A 16,689-nucleotide genomic window follows, 5' to 3' on the forward strand; every position below is an offset into this window, starting at 1 on the left:
GGGATACTGGGGACTATTCATAGTGGGGATACTGGGGACTATTCATAGTGGGGATACTGGGGACTAATCATAGTGGGGATACTGGGGACTATTCATAGTGGGGATACTGGGGACTAATCATAGTGGGGATACTGGGGACTATTCATAGTGGGGATACTGGTGACTAATCATAGTGGGGATACTGGGGACTAATCATAGTGGGGATACTGGGGACTATTCATAGTGGGGATACTGGGGACTAATCATAGTGGGGATACTGGGGACTATTCATAGTGGGGATACTGGGGACTAATCATAGTGGGGTTACTGGGGACTATTCATAGTGGGGTTACAGGGGACTATTTATAGTGGGGATACTGGGGACTATTCATAGTGGGGATACTGGGGACTTTCCTGTAACTGGCAAACACTTTAAGTATGTGTGAAAGGTACATTTGGTCATTGAATATGGAGCTAGATGATGAGGGTACTACATTTGTCAGGATTTTCATTAGTAAAAAGCTAAATCACTCACTACTAGAGTGTTTATCTGGTTATTTACTGAATAATTAGTTTGAGGGAAAACAGTGAAGTGCTGTGAACTATTTTCCTTTACATTGTTCTTCATTTTGCTCCCCAAAATGACCACCAGTGGACCCAGCATCGTGTTTGAGTGGCTGAAGACCCTCAAGCTCTCTCCAGTGCTGGCTCCAGGCATAAGCAACATAATTGGTAATTTAGGGCCCCTGGCCACTAGGGGGCCCCTGGCCACTAGAAGGGTAGTTTAGGAACTCAATCAGGTCTCAACTTACAAGAGTTGGAATACTAGAAAACACAAGGTACAAGTTGGAAATGTGGTTGTGCATCAGCAGTTTTTCTCTTGTTATGTCAGTCACTGATAGCCACTCAATTAGCCATGACAGCTAACAATTATTAGATTGCTAAGTTAGTCTAGTCAGTTATCTAAATGTCTGGTAATCATAGCAGAATGACCATCCGGGCAAGCAGGGCACATACCCAGGGGCCCTGACCTCCATTGATTCGGTTACTCACTCTTGCTCAGATATCATTAACATGGCATGTGTATAATTGCAGGAAATTATCTGTAAAAGTGATCAAATTATTTCTCTCCACCCCATGGCAAAATGAGTAGAATTTCAGGAATTTAGCTTTAAAACTGCAAACATGTATATATGCCCCATGGCAAAATGAGTAGAATTTCAGGAAATTAGCTTTAAAACTGCAAACATGTATATCTGCCCCATGGCAAAATGAGTAGAATCGCATGGAACGTATTTTCAAATTGACAAAAATTCACTAACACCCCAAAATGTGTAGAACTATAGAAAACTTGCTTTACAACTGCAACATGTTCTAAACGCCCTATGACAAAGTTGCAGGAAATTAACTTTAAAACTTCATTTTTTTCTCTCTGCTGTCAAGAGGGGGTAGCCATGGCTCTCTCAGTTTGTGGAGTCCTTCGTGGATAACGGCTACTATGATCTGGAAGGCGATGGTGTCTACATACCACACCAAATACAAAGGATCCACGAAGTGGTGCAAAGGCTGAAAGCTGAGGATGAGGTGGTTGCCGGGCTCTATTTCAGGCTTGAGCCGATGCCCACCACGCCACCAAACAACCACCTGTTGGACCAGTACGAGTCTAAACTCCTGGAAATCCAAGTCTTGGATCGAACCAAATAGTGACCGGGTTGGGAGGAATGGGGGCGCGTATCTGGGTGCGCAGAGGAACCTGAAGCTTGGCAACAGGAGGGAGCTGGTGATTTACCCCAAACTGAGGCTGAAGATCATGATTAGGGATAAAGTCATCAGAGATTGAGTCAACCTTGCCAGGCCACCATACTCAAACAAGGTATACAGGTCACATAAAGGTTTTTGGTGTGTTTTGTCCTGTGTTGTTGACCTCATATGTTCTTACAGAAACACTACCCTGTACTGATCTCACCTAAGTGACTGCTGCATCGCAGTGTGCTCTCAGGTTCCCAAGCAACCATTACAGGTGATCGAGCGGTCAGTGGTCAGTGCCCAGTCTGTCTTGAAGGTCACTTTGGGTTTACCATGATGAAATATATTAGTGGCTTCCAATATTTTTTACATCGTTATAATCTAAAAATTAGTTTATGTCAGCCCTCTACTCTGAGGGCAGGGGCTTCAGAGAGAAGTGCCAATCATAATCTAACCTTTAGAATAGGCCCTACCCCACAAAACACAAACAAACGGTCTCTGGATCAACACCTCACCTCACACCTGGCAGGCCCGGTGCCAGTGTAACGAGTGACTAACTGGTCATAGATCAGATTTATTTCATGCCTATCCTAATCACAAACACGAGATGAGAGAACAGAAGTGTCCCAGGCTTAGTGAGTTCAGTTCAACCTGGGGAGGTCTGAGTGAGTGTTGCTGTGGTGACGGCTGCTGAGGATCAATGATGAGCAGGAAGATGAGGAGCCTTCAATCAGTCTCTAATTTCCTGTAGAGGGTTGCAATTTACAACCTGATTACTATTCATTAGTGTTCCCCTCCCTTCCCTTGGGGAAACGCTGTTCACTCACACTGACCTCAGCTGTCTAGTGTCCTCAGCTCTCAGGCCCCAGGGCTCTGGCCTAAGATGGTGGTTGAGAACTGGCAATAGAGTGGAGCATCATGAACTGTCATTAGAGTGGAGCATCGTGAACTGACATTAGAATGGAGCATCATGAACTGGCATTAGAATGGAGCATCATGAACTGGCATTAGAATGGAGCATCATGAACTAGTATCAGAGTGTAGCATCATGAACTAGTATTAGAGTGTAGCATCATTAACTAGTATTAGAGTGTAGCATCATGAACTAGCATTAGAGCGTAGCATCATGAATTAGCTTTAGAGTGGAGCATCATGAATTATCATTAGATTGGGGCATCATGAACTAGCATTAGAATGGAGCATCATGAACTAGCATTAGAATGGAGCATCATGAACTAGCATTAGAATGGAGCATCATGAACTAGCATTAGAGTGTAGCATCATGAATTAGCATTAGAATGTAGCATCATGAATTAGCATTAGAGTGGTGCATCATGAACTAGCATTAGAGTGGTGCATCATGAACTAGCATTAGAGTGTGGCATCATGAGTGTAGCATCATGAAATAGCATTAGAGTGGAGCATCATGAACTAGCATTAGAATGGAGCATCATGTACATCATGTACATCATGGAGCATCATGAACTAGCATCAGAGAGTAGCATCATGAACTAGCATTAGAGTGGAGGATCGTCAACTAGCATTAGAGAGAGAGACCCCTGACAGAGCTGGTGTAACTGAGTCAGGTTTGAAGGCCTCCATGTTCGCACACGCTTTTTCAGTTCTGCCCACAAATTTAGGATTTGAGGTAGGATTGAGGTCAGGGCTTTGTGATGGCCACTCTAATACCTTGACTTTGTTGTCCTTAAGCCATTTTGCCACAACTTTGGAAGTATGCTTGGGGTCATTGTCCATTTGGAAGACCCATTTGTGACCAAGCTTTAACTTCCTGACTGATGTCTAATGATCGGCTATGAAAAGCCAACTGACATTTACTCCTGAGGTGCTGACTTGTTGCACCCTCGACAACTACTGTGATTATTATTATTTGACCATGCTGGTAATTTATGAACACTTGAACATTTTGGCCATGTTCTGTTATAATCTCCACCCAGCACAGCCAGAAGAGGACTAGCCACCCCTCATAGCCTGTTCCTCTCTAGGTTTCTTCCTAGGTTTTGGCCTTTCTAGGGAGTTTTTCCTAGCCACCGTGCTTCTACACATGCATTGCTTGCTGTTTGGGGTTTTAGGCTGGGTTTCTGTACAGCCCTTTGAGATATCAGCTGATGTAAGAAGGGCTATATAAATACATTTGATTTGATTTGATGTCTTGAGATGTTGCTTCAATATATGTACATACTTTTCCTTTCTCATGACGCCATCTATTTTGTGAAGTGCAGCAGCTCCTTCTGCAGCAAAGCACCCCCACAACATTATGCTGCCACCCCCGTGCTTACCAGTTGGGATGGTGTTCTTCAGATTGCAAGCCTCCCCCTTTTTCCTCCAAACATAACGATGGTCATTATAGCCAAACAGTTCTATTTTTGTTTCATCAGATCAGAGGACATTTTTCCAAAAACTACGGACTTTGTCCCCTTGTGCAGTGGCAAACCGTAGTCTGGCTTTTTATGGTGATTTTGGAGCTGTGGTTTATTCCTTGCTGAGCGGCCTTTCAGGTTATGTCGATATAGGACTCGTTTTACTGTGGATATAGATACTTTTGTACCTGTTTCCTCCAGCATCTTCACAATGTCCTTTGCTGTTGTTCTGTGATTGATTTTCACTTTTGGCACCAAAGTACGTTCATCTCTAGGAGACAGAACACGTCTCCTTCCTGAGCGGTATGACAGCTGCGTGGTCCCATGGTGTTTATACTTGCGTACTATTGTTTGTACAGATGAACGTGGTACCTTCAGGCATTTGGAAATTGCTCCCAAGGATGAACCAGACTTGTGGAGGTCTGCAATTTTTTTTCTGAGGTTTTGGCAGATTTCTTTTGATTTTCCCATGATGTCAAGCAAAAATACAAATCTAATTGACTCAAATGATGTCAATTAGCCTATTAGAAGCTTCTAAAGCCATTACATAATTTTCTGGAATTTTCCAAGCTGTTTAAAGGCACAGTCGACTTAGTGTATGTAAACTTCTGACCCACTGGAATTGTGATACAGTAATAAGTGAAATACTGTGTCTGTAAACAATTGTTGGAAAGTTACTTGTGTCATGCACAAAGTAGATATCCTAACTGACTTGCCAAAACTATCATTTGTTAACAAGAAATTTGTAGAGTGGTTGAAAAAAACCCTGACTTCTGACTTCAACTGTACCTACCTAAGTCAGGGTTCTCAAGTACAGAAACAGACTGAATGCTGAGAAACAGACTGAATGGTGAGAATGACCAGTGTTGTACTGTCAAACTGAGCCCAGAATAGACCTGCTTGTTGAATCTTCAACCAGCCACACACCTCTCATTACGACTGTGTGTGTGTTTTTTCTGGGCTACCTCTGTGTTAGGTGATCAATCAGTTTATTCCAGTTCAGAATAAAAACATATGTATTTTAACAGCAACAGTTCCAACCTAGACCTTCTATCAACAATACTTCCTACAGTAAGATGTACAGTAGGCCTGATCATTTTTCATCTGTACTGTTTGTTACTTAGGGTTGCACTAAAAGGGTTGCACTAAAACTGAGCCTGTGTGTTTTCTGTTATACATCTGTGTGATGTGATCAATCTGTTTATTCCAGTTCAGAATTAAATTATTTATTGTCTTTTAACAGAAACAGTTCCAACCTAGACAGGAATGTAAGAGTGTTTTTAATGGGGAAAAATAAACATGAAAATATATTCATGGGTATTTCATTGTTTTTTGTTTTTGTATATATTGCTTTTTTTTTAGGCATAAGGGCAGTGAAATTTTCCGATATTTACGTATAGTTGCATATTTTCCTGAGCTTGGGTCCCAGGAAAACACAGAATTTCTCATTTGGGTCCCAGGCTGAAAAAGTTCATGAATCCCTACATTAGAGTGTAGCATCACGAGTCAGCGAGTCCTCTCCGTTTTTGGGGTTCCAGTGTTTCCCCTAGATTATTTTCTATGTTGCTGCCCAAAAATTCTCTATTATAATAAACCATTGTACTGTGTCTAATTAATGAAAGGAAAAGCAGTGTGATGTTTCATGGGGATTGATTTCCCCTTCTCTATAAGTGATTGAATTTTTATTTTCCCTGTGGAAAGGGTAAGACAGTCATTTTATGATCAATGTAAGTGAAAGCCGATACAATACAGCATTGATAGTCCTGGTGGAGCTGTTCCTTTCTTACGGACCCATAAATCAGAAGTGGAAAAACAGATCCTATTTTTTATGTATCATCATCTGGTGTGTACAGTTGGGAGAACATTTGGCAAGATCACCAATACAATCACTTGTCTGTCTGTCTGTCTGTCTGTCTGTCTGTCTGTCTGTCTGTGTCTGTCTGTCTGTGTCTGTCTCTCTGTGTCTCTCTGTCTCTCTCTATCCTTTCCCCCTCTTCTTCCTCTCTCTCTCTCTCTCTCTCTCTCTCTCTCTCTCCCTCCTCTCTTTCTCTCTGTTTGTGTGTGCAACCGTGTGTACTTGTGCATTCATGCATGTCTGTTTGTGCATCTGTATGATGTGAGTCACTTTGATGTGAGTCTATGTAGCCTCCACAGTATGTGAGCCTGTGAGCTGTGGTAGGCTATAGGGAGTTTAGTGCTGCTAATGCTTTATTTACCAAAACAAAATTATCTGTCAAATTGAGGTCTTAATTTGATTAGGTAGTGAAAATGTGTTTTTCATCAACTGGAAGGATCTGTGTGGGTGTGTGTTATGATGTTGTTGGGTGAGGTAGAGGGGTGAGTGAGAGGAGAGTGGGAGGAGAGTGGGTGAGAGAGAGGAGAGGGGGAAGAGACGGGGTGAGTGAGAGGAGAGGGGGAGGAGAGGGGGTGAGAGAGGAGAGGGGGAGGAGAGGGGTGAGTGAGAGGAGGGGGAGGAGAAGGGGTGAGAGAGGAGAGGGGGAGGAGACGGGGTGAGTGAGAGGAGAGGGGGAGGAGAGGGGGTGAGAGAGGAGAGGGGGAGGAGAGGGGTGAGTGAGAGGAGGGGGAGGAGAAGGGGTGAGAGAGGAGAGGAGGGGGAGGAGACGGGGTGAGTGAGAGGAGGGGGAGGAGAAGGGGTGAGAGAGGAGAGGGGGAGGAGAGGGGGTGAGTAAGAAGGGGAGGACGAGAAGGGTGTTGATTTGTCATAATTTGCCAGACTGTTATCATGAAGCCATGGTCATTAAGCCATGGTCATTGAGGAGAGCTGTTACCATGAAGCCATGGTCATTGAGGAGAGATGACTGTTACCATCAAGCCATGTCATTGAAGAGAGCTGACTGTTGACATTGCATTCTGACCTACTGGCCTGTTGACAGTGTCGGACACACACTCACACAAACACACACACACATGCAGGCACGGACACACAGACACAGTCCCTCAGACAGGGTCAAAGCTGCCCTGCTCAGTAGATGACACATCAGTGTGAGTGGTTGCCAAGGCGACCCAGATTATGAATGACCCTGCACAGCAGCGAATCCGTGTGTCAGGAAGAGCGAAAGAAAAATAGAAAAGAAAAAGAGAACAGGAGAGAAAAGAAAAGAGAGATCAGTCTGGTCCAGGCCTATGACAGGTTATTATTTAGAGGCTTTTAAAGGGGCAATATGGAGTTGCTACATCCATTTTTTTCAACCAATTAATGAATGATATGTACCCATTGATCCTTGAAGAATATAACTTATAAATGCCTCATGAGCTTAGTTCAACTGTCATCCCTCATCAAAACCCAAAATATAAGCTTGTTTTACTTTAAACAAATTAAATGTAACAAACACTGTACAGTATACTCTCAAAACATGGTTAATAACTATCATTTTGATATCATTGATGGTCAGTCCTGGCATCCATAGCTCGGTCTAAGAATTTGAGAGTGGTATGTTTCTACAGCCCCCATCCCTCAGTTTTTTACCGAAACAAGGGCGGGAGGATGCTTTGTTATTTCTACTGTTGACAGCCGCTTTAAAACATCAGTCGATGGCAGGAGAAAAATGGCTGTTTGATTTTCCACCAGACAGGGAGTGTTGTCTTCCTATACTATGTGAGGTTAATAGGTTTCCTCATGGTGTTTGAGCGGTTATTCTTTGATCGCTCTACTGTAGATAGTGAATGGCACCTCACTGTTACATGTTGTTTAACCTTACCTGAAGACATGTGAGGCTCTTCCCGATGGAGCCTGAAACAACACAATTAAGAGCCATTGGTGGATGACATTATCTCCTCATCTTCTCTTCGGCTCTCTTTTCAGCTCTATATTTATAATGTTTTTTAAATTAGTTATCCCTGCCTCCTTATTTACATATCGTAACAAGGTCATATCCACGATAGGATCAAGAGATCACATGGGGGGGTTTGACAAAACAATAAACAATACATACTTTATTTCTCACATACACCAGGTAGGTGCAGTGAAACGTGTTGTTTTACAGGGTCAGCCATAGTAGTACAGTGCCCCTTTGAGCAAATTAGGATTAAATGCCTTGCTCAAGGGTACAGCAACACATTTTTAAGTTTGTTGGCTCGGGTATTCAAACTAGCAACCTTTCAGTTACCGGCCCAACGCTCTAACTGCTAGGTTACCTGCCGCCCTAACCCTATAGACATACTATAGCCTACGTTCAAAACAATTCAAGGTGCCTATAGATACAGGTCAGTGACCTGTACCTTTTCCCTTATTAGAATGCTATACATATAATGCCCTTTAACCTCACTGCGCACGGAACCCGCTTGCGGGCTGAAATTCCACAACATACGGTGGTCGCTACATAAATAGTCATATTAAACATTCATGACAATACAAGTGTCTCACATGGGTCGAAAGCCTAGAATCTTGCTAATCCAACTGTCAGATTTAAAAAAGGATTTACTGTGAAAGAATACGATGTGATTATCTGAGCATAGAGCCCCATAAAAAAACAACTATTTCAACCAGCACAGGCGTAACATATTCACAAACTGCATTAAAATAAATTGTTTACCTTTGACAATCTTCATCTGTTTGCAATTCCAATGCTCATTGTTACACAATGAATGATCTTTTGTTTGATAAAATCCGTTTTTATAGCCTAACACGAAACATTTTGTGAACCGCTTGTGTCGTGAATTCCGTCTCATTCCATTTTCAAAGACACATTCCAGGTAAATAACCCACACAGAACGTGACTGTTCCAGTCATGTTTGGTTTCACTGCAATCAACTGGTTTGTTTGTAACACAATCAAACATGATGGGTCATTTCGCGGGACGTATTGACTGAAAGAATCCGATTTGAAGACAACACGTCATGACATCATTGTGCATCAATGATTTGCCCGCTGTTTTGTTGATTGACTATCTTTTAACCCAATGACCACTGATCGTCTTGAAATCTAGCTGGGTAGATAGCCAATGAGCTGAGCTAAACGGCAATAGGCCATGTTTAAAAGTGGCAGTAAATGTGGCAGTAATAAAATATAAAAAACTATCGGCCTATGTCGAATCTTCCATTCCTCTCTAAAATTTTAGAAAAGGCTGTTGCGCAGCAACTCACTGCCTTCCTGAAGACAGACAATGTATACGAAATGCTTCAGTCTGGTTTTAGACCCCATCATAGCACTGAGACTGCACTTGTGAAGGTGGTAAATTACCTTTTAATGGCATCAGACCGAGGCTCTGCATCTGTCCTCGTGCTCCTAGACCTTAGTGCTGCTTTTGATACCATCGATCACCACATTCTTTTGGAGAGATTGGAAACCCAAATTGGTCTACACGGACAAGTTCTGGCCTGGTTTAGATCTTATCTGTCGGAAAGATATCAGTTTGTCTCTGTGAATGGTTTGTCCTCTGACAAATCAACTGTAAATTTCAGTGTTCCTCAAGGTTCCGTTTTAGGACCACTATTGTTTTCACTATATATTTTACCTCTTGGGGATGTCATTCGAAAACATAATGTTAACTTTCACTGCTATGCGGATGACACACAGCTGTACATTTCAATGAAACATGGTGAAGCCCCAAAATTGCCCTCGCTAGAAGCATGTGTTTCAGACATAAGGAAGTGGATGGCTGCAAACGTTCTACTTCTAAACTAGGACAAAACAGAGATGCTTGTTCTAGGTCACAAGAAACAAAGAGATCTTCTGTTGAATCTGACAATTAATCTTAATCTAACACTATGCTTGCTATTGTCTTGGATTGAATAAGAACATATCATGATGTAAATAAATGTCCTAAAGTTTGAGGCTTAATTTTTTGGGGGGTGGGACTGAAATGTACAACACTTACATTGAATCACCCATTAACCTAAGACCTGATTCAAGTCAAATGGGTTAATTGAATTGGTTTATGAACATTGAGAACAAAATTCTCATATCAATTGGTCCTTTGAGAGCCAGATTCCAATATCTGTCCCTGCTGTCCGAAGGTAACAAGCCGAAAACCGTGCACGGGCGGGTCATTGATCCGTAAATTAAAGACCTTTCTCCTGATATTGGGGTTCTATAACAGGCCGGTCTATATCTAAGGTCGGCAGAGACGATGACGGAATCTAACCTACATTGCTTTTCCCAGTCTACGAGAAGGTCAATAAATCTTTATTCACAAATTATAGGGAATTGACGTTCAAACTACATTCAGAAATATTTGATTGTTTTTGTGTAGTATATGTGTTGATTTTAAAACTCCCACAGGGCATTCTTACCAGGTGACCTATTTTTTGAATTTTGTGGAGAGAACCCTGATATAGGTAATATTCTGTTGCAATTGGAAAATAGGAATTGGGTGTAGAGCCACCTAGGCAGCAGGAGAAGGGGGTCCGTTATGACCCAGGGTATCTGTGGCCACAAACAATAAACTATCTACTGTTGAGACCTAACCGCTAAATTGGTCAAGATACATTAGCCGGTCTAACATACTAAGATCTAACAGCAATTGATCTGGAGTATATTAGCAGAAAGGTGAGAGTCAAATCTACACACATCTAGGTCTGATTATCCAACGAAGAAGGGACGCCTAATATAGCGGAGGGAGTTACGATATATTAACGTCAAAAGAACAAGCAACAACAGAAAAATAGGCTGCTGCCTAGGGATTTACGACCCCTGGAAAATAGCTTATAGGTTGTAATACGGGTGAAACCTAATGTCCGATCGACACCTCTATAGATAAAGTTTCAAGAAAGGAAAAACACAGATCCGTAATGGCGCGAAGGTATCTGCACTAAACTATCTATGTTAAGACCTAACCGTTAACTTGGCCAATATACATTAGCCGATCTAACATACTAAGATCTAGCAGTAATTGATCTAAAGTATATTAGCAGGGAGAGAGGCAAGAACTCCCGGGTGCGCGCAAAATGGGTCTGACTATCCCACGAAAAGAGACATAGAGACATAGATTGTGCAGGAATAACAACTATAGTAATTGGATAAAGGGAAAAAGCACATACATAGATCATAGAAATACACACACAGATTTTGAGAATAGGTATAGTAACTACAAGGGTTACTAACAATGGGCAGCAAATCCTTAAAGGAGGTCCCGGAATTAACGGGAGATGAGAAATTATGCAGGGAAAAGATAAGAGGATCACCTCTTTTGGCCTGACATGGAGGAGTAAGCACGAATTTGACGGACATTTAAGAAAGATCGATAGGGAGGCAGGTCTGAAAAGACCTGAGGTAAGGCGCTGCCACAAATAAAAATAACGAGGATATAGTAGGTTGTTAGAATAGGACGGTCGTTTTGTACAAATAGGATAACTCATGGTTAAGCATTAAAGCGGTAAATTAGCCATAGTCATGGTTAAGCATTAAAGCGGTAAATTAGCCAAAGTCATGGTTAAGCATTAAAGCGGTAAATTAGCCATAGTCATGGTTAAGCATTAAAGCGGCAAATTAGCCATAGTCATGGTTAAGCATTAGCGGTAAATTAGCCATAGTCATGGTTAATTAACCTCTTTCAGCTAGGGGGCACTATTTTTATGTTTGGAAAAATAACGTTCCCAATGTAAACAGCCTTTTTCTCAGGACCATATGCTAAAATGTGCATATAATTGACAGATTAGGATAGAAAACACTCTCAAGTTTCCAAAACTGTCAAAAAATATTGTCTGTGAGTATAACAGAACTGAAATTGCAGGCGAAACCTGAGGAAAATCAAACCAGGAAGTGGCTTCTATTTTGAAAGCTCCATGTTCCATAGCCTGCCTTCTTTCCATTTAAAGGGATATCAACCAGATTCTATTTCCTATCGCTTCCTCAAGGTGTCAGCAGTCTTTAGACATAGTTTCAGGCTTTAATTTTGAAAAATAAGCGATAAAGATAACATCTCGTCGGTGGATAGCTGGGTGTTCCCATGAGTTTTGCTTGCATAACACAGTGGGGCAGCCACTAACTCTCCCTCTCCTACTTAAAAAGACCGGTTGAGATATTATCGATTATATATTATATATATTCTTCTTGGATATAGGGGGCGCTATTTTAAATTTTGGATGAAAAACGTTCCCGTTTTAAAGAAAATATTTTGTCACGAAAAGATGCTCGACTATGCATATAATTGACAGCTTTGGAAAGAAAACACTCTGACGTTTCCAAAACTGCAAAGATATTGTCTGTGTGTGCCACAGAACTGATGCTACAGGCGAAACCAAGATGAAATTTCAAACGGGAAGTGCCCCAGATTTTGAAGGCGCTGTGTTCCAATGACTCCTTATATGACTGTGAATGGGCCACGAATGAGCTTAGACTTTCTGTCGTTTCCCCAAGGTGTCTGCAGCATTGTGACATATTTGTAGGCATATCGTTGAAAGATTGACCATAAGACACTACATTTACCAGTTGGTCGCTTGGTGTCCTCCGTCGCAATTATTGCGTAATCTCCAGCTGCAGTACTTTTCTGTTTGCTACTGAGGAGAAACCCAACTGTCACGAATGATTTATCATCGAATAGATATGTGAAAAACACCTTGAGGATTGATTCTAAACAGCGTTTGCCATGTTTCTGTCGATATTATGGAGTTAATTTGGAAAAAAGTTTGGCGTTGTAGTGACTGATTGGTTATTTTCTTAGCCAAACGTGATGAACAAAACGGAGCGATTTCTCCTACACAAATCATCTTTTGGGAAAAAATTCACATTTGCTATCTAACTGAGAGTCTCCTCATTGAAAACATCCAAAGTTCTTCAAAGGTAAATGATTTTATTTGAATGCTTTTCTTGTTTTAGCGAAAATGTTGCCTGCTGAATGCTAGGCTTAATGCTATGCTAGGCTATCAATACTCTTACACAAATGCTTGTGTAGCTATGGTTGAAAAGCATATTTTGAAAATCTGAGATGACAGTGTTGTTAACAAAAGGCTAGGCTTGTGAGTGAATATATTTCTTTCATTTCATTTGCGATTTTCATGAATAGTTAACGTTGCGTTATGGTAATGAGCTTGAGGCTATGATTACGCTCCCGGATACGGGATTGCTCGACGCTAGAGGTTAAAAACAACCTGAAGATTGATTATAAAAAACTTTTGACATGTTTCTGTGGACATTACGGATATTATTTTGAATTTTCGTCTGCGTTGTCGTGACAGCTCTTTCCTTTGGATTTCTGAACATAACGCGCCAAACAAACGGAGGTATTTTGGATATAAAATTATCTTTATGGAACAAAAGGAACATTTATTGTGTAACTGGGAGTCTCGTGAGTGAAAACATCCGAAGATCATCAAAGGTAAACGATTAATTTGATTGCTTTTCTGATTTTCGTGACCAAGCTACTTGATGCTAGGTGTACATAATGTTTTGTTGAGCGATCGATAAACAATTCAGCATTCTGACATAGGACCGTCATCCTACCTCATCGGAACAGGAAGTTATGTTGTCGTCAAGGCTTTATATAGGAAGGGAGAAGAGGGCGTGTTTGAATTTTTTTATAGCCCATGTCCCTTCATAGAGGCCGGCCACTGAGTGAGCAGCAATATCTTATGAAAACCCACATCTCACATTTTAGAAGCTAAAATCACATTTCATCCCATCACAAATAATTTCATATTCAAACATTTAAATTGAACAACAATTCCATGTGAATCCGATAACTCTAAATGTGTAGACTTTCCACTGTAGAGTTTATGTCATCTTATCATTGATGAGAATGTCTCAGATGACAACCGAACTGACATCATATTCATTAAGTACCACCGCATATGTTAAATTGTTCGGATAACCAGAATATAGTTAATTTCCCCCCACATTCTGACGTTCCCAGAATCTCTGTGTTAACCTCTTGAAGCTAGGGGGCACTATTTTTATGTTTGGAAAAATAACGTTCCCAAAGAAAACAACCTATTTCTCACGACCAGATGCTAGAATATGCATATAATTGACAGCTTAGGATAGAAAACACTCTAAAGTTTCCAAAACTGTCAAAATATTGTCTGTGAGTATAACACAACTGATATTGCAGGCGAAACCCTAAGGAAAATCCAATCAGGAAGTGCCTCTTATTTTGAAACCCTTCTGTTCCTATGCATGCCTATCCTCCATTTAGAGGGATATCAACCAGATTCCCTTTTCTATGGTTTCCCTAAGGTGTCAACAGTCTTTAGACATAGTTTCCGGCTTTTATTTTGAAAAATGAGCGTGAAAGATCACATTTCGAAAGTGGATAGGTGGGGACTCTCAGAGTGATTTTTGCACTACAGAGTAAAGCGGCCATTGTTCCTCCCGCTGTTATTGAAAAACCTACACACTCGGTTGATATATTATCAAATATATATTTTAAAAAGTACCCGAGGAATGATTATAAAAAAACGTTTGACATGTTTCTGTGGACATTATGGAGACTATTTGGAATTTCCGTCTGCGTTGTCGTGACCGCTCTTTCCTGTGGATTTCTGAACATAACGCAACAAACAAACGGAGGTATTTTGGGTATAAAAATAATCTTTATGGAACAAAAGGAACATTTGTTGTGTAACTGGGAGGCTCGTGAGTGAAAACATCCTAAGATCATCAAAGGTAAACTGTTAATTTGATTGCTTTTCTGATTTTCGTGACCAAGCTTCCTGATGCTAAGTGTACATAATGCTATGCAAGGCTATCGATAAACTTACACAAACGCTTGGATTGCTTCCGCTGTAAAGCATAATTTCAAAATCTGAGACGACAGGTGGATTAACAAAAGGCTAAACTGTGCTTTGCAATATTGCACCTGCGATTTCATGAATATGAATATTTTTTAGTAATATTATTTGACTGTTGCGCTATGCTATTCAGCTGTTGCTGACAAAAATGATCCCGCGACAGGGTTGGGTAGCGTCAAGAAGGGTTTTGCAAATGTAACCTTAGTAGGGTAGAGAGAGGAAAAATGGGGTGAGAGGTATTTATGACTGTCATAAACCAACCCCCCAGGCCAACGTCATGACAACTCTCGACCTTTCCCCGCTGTGAGCATTCATAGAAGTGAAAGTATGGCTTGGGAGCCATGGCTTTGGAGTATCGTGGGAGCCATATTCCTGATACACCATGAACCCCCCCCCCCGAGAAGGCCAAAGAGGGTAACTTGACTCATGTGCTAGACGAGGGGAATTTGATATTACCAAAGCATCTCAAAAGGTCACTGGAACTGAATAGTAAGGAAGTAAGAGTGGAATTGGGGAAGGATAGCTCAGTCTAATTTTATGTAGAGCAACTGGGGTCATTCACTCCTTGGCAGTCTAGAACCATGGGTCTCTATGGAAGGTATTTGTGTAAATCACTGTGTAATTCATGGAATCAGGTCATAACTCACACTGAGAGGGATGGCTGTGTAAACCTATACACCCAATTTGGGAGCAGATGGAGTCTAGTAAAGGTGGGAGTTTCTGACTGTGTTCCCGAGCAGGGGAAGTATTGTATTAAGGTACTAATTGCCATTAAAATGGTAAAGAGCCGTGATCTCTGGTTATGGTATGTTGGTTTCGACCAGTTTTCAACTGATACTATGGTCCCGTTCCAGGTGGCAGAGGTTAGAGCTGGTAAGAACACTATGGTCGGCTGGAGTTCAATCAATCTCCCTAACACAACAGATATTCCTAGTGTAATCATCCAGGGCCAAGGACCAGTACGAATAGTTCAGACAAAATACCTTAAATCCTTATGGCTGCAATCCCGTTAACGGGAGCGATATGACACCAGCCAGTGAAAGTGCAGGGCGGCAATTTCAAAACATCAAAAATCTCATAATTAAAATTCCTCAAACATACATGTATCTCATTCCATTTTAAAGCTAATCTTGATGTTAGTCCCACCACAGTGTCCGATTTCAAAGATGCTTTACAGTAAAAGCACCACAAACGATTATGTTACAAACACAAATAGAGAGCAAATTAATCACTAACCTTTGATCATCTTCATCAGATGACACTCATAGGACTTCATGTTACACAATACATGTATGTTTTGTTCAGTGAAGTTAATATTTATCAAAATATGAGTTTACATTGGTGCGTTACATTCACTAGTTCCAAAAACATCCAGTGATTTTGCAAAGCCACATCATTAAACAGAAATACTCGTCATAAATGTTGATGATAATACAAGTTATACACATTGAATTATAGATATACCTCTCCTTAATGCAACCGCTGTGTCAGATTTCAAAAAAACTTTACGGAAAAAGAAACCCATGCAATAATCTGAGACGGCGCTCAGAAATAAAAACACCACAGCCGCAAAGACGGAGTCAACATAAACAAGAAATTACATTATAAATATTCCCTTACCTTTGATGATCGACATCAGAAAGCACTCCAGGAATCCCAGGTCCACAATAAATGTTTGTTTTGTTCGAAAAAGTCTGTTAATTATGTCCAAATACCTTCTTTTGTTAGCGCATTTGGTATACATATCCAAACACTAATTCTGGTCAGCGTTATAACGGACAAAAACTTCAAAAAGTGATATTACCGGTCGAACAAACATTTCAAACTAAGAACAAAATCAATCATTAGGATGTTTTTAACATATAGCTTCAATAAAGTTCCAACCCGGACTATTCCTTCT

The 16,689-nt window shown here is 41.0% G+C and overlaps 1 pseudogene; it reads left to right on the plus strand.

Moving 5' to 3' along the window:
• The first annotated feature begins 54 nt into the window (after positions 1-54).
• On the plus strand, positions 55-2,062 carry LOC110521063 (sterile alpha motif domain-containing protein 5-like; annotated as a pseudogene).
• The last annotated feature ends 14,627 nt before the right edge of the window (positions 2,063-16,689 follow it).

Source organism: Oncorhynchus mykiss, chromosome 4, assembly GCF_057628025.1.
Source record: "Oncorhynchus mykiss isolate SJ-2025 chromosome 4, ASM5762802v1, whole genome shotgun sequence".
NCBI lineage: Eukaryota > Metazoa > Chordata > Actinopteri > Salmoniformes > Salmonidae > Oncorhynchus > Oncorhynchus mykiss.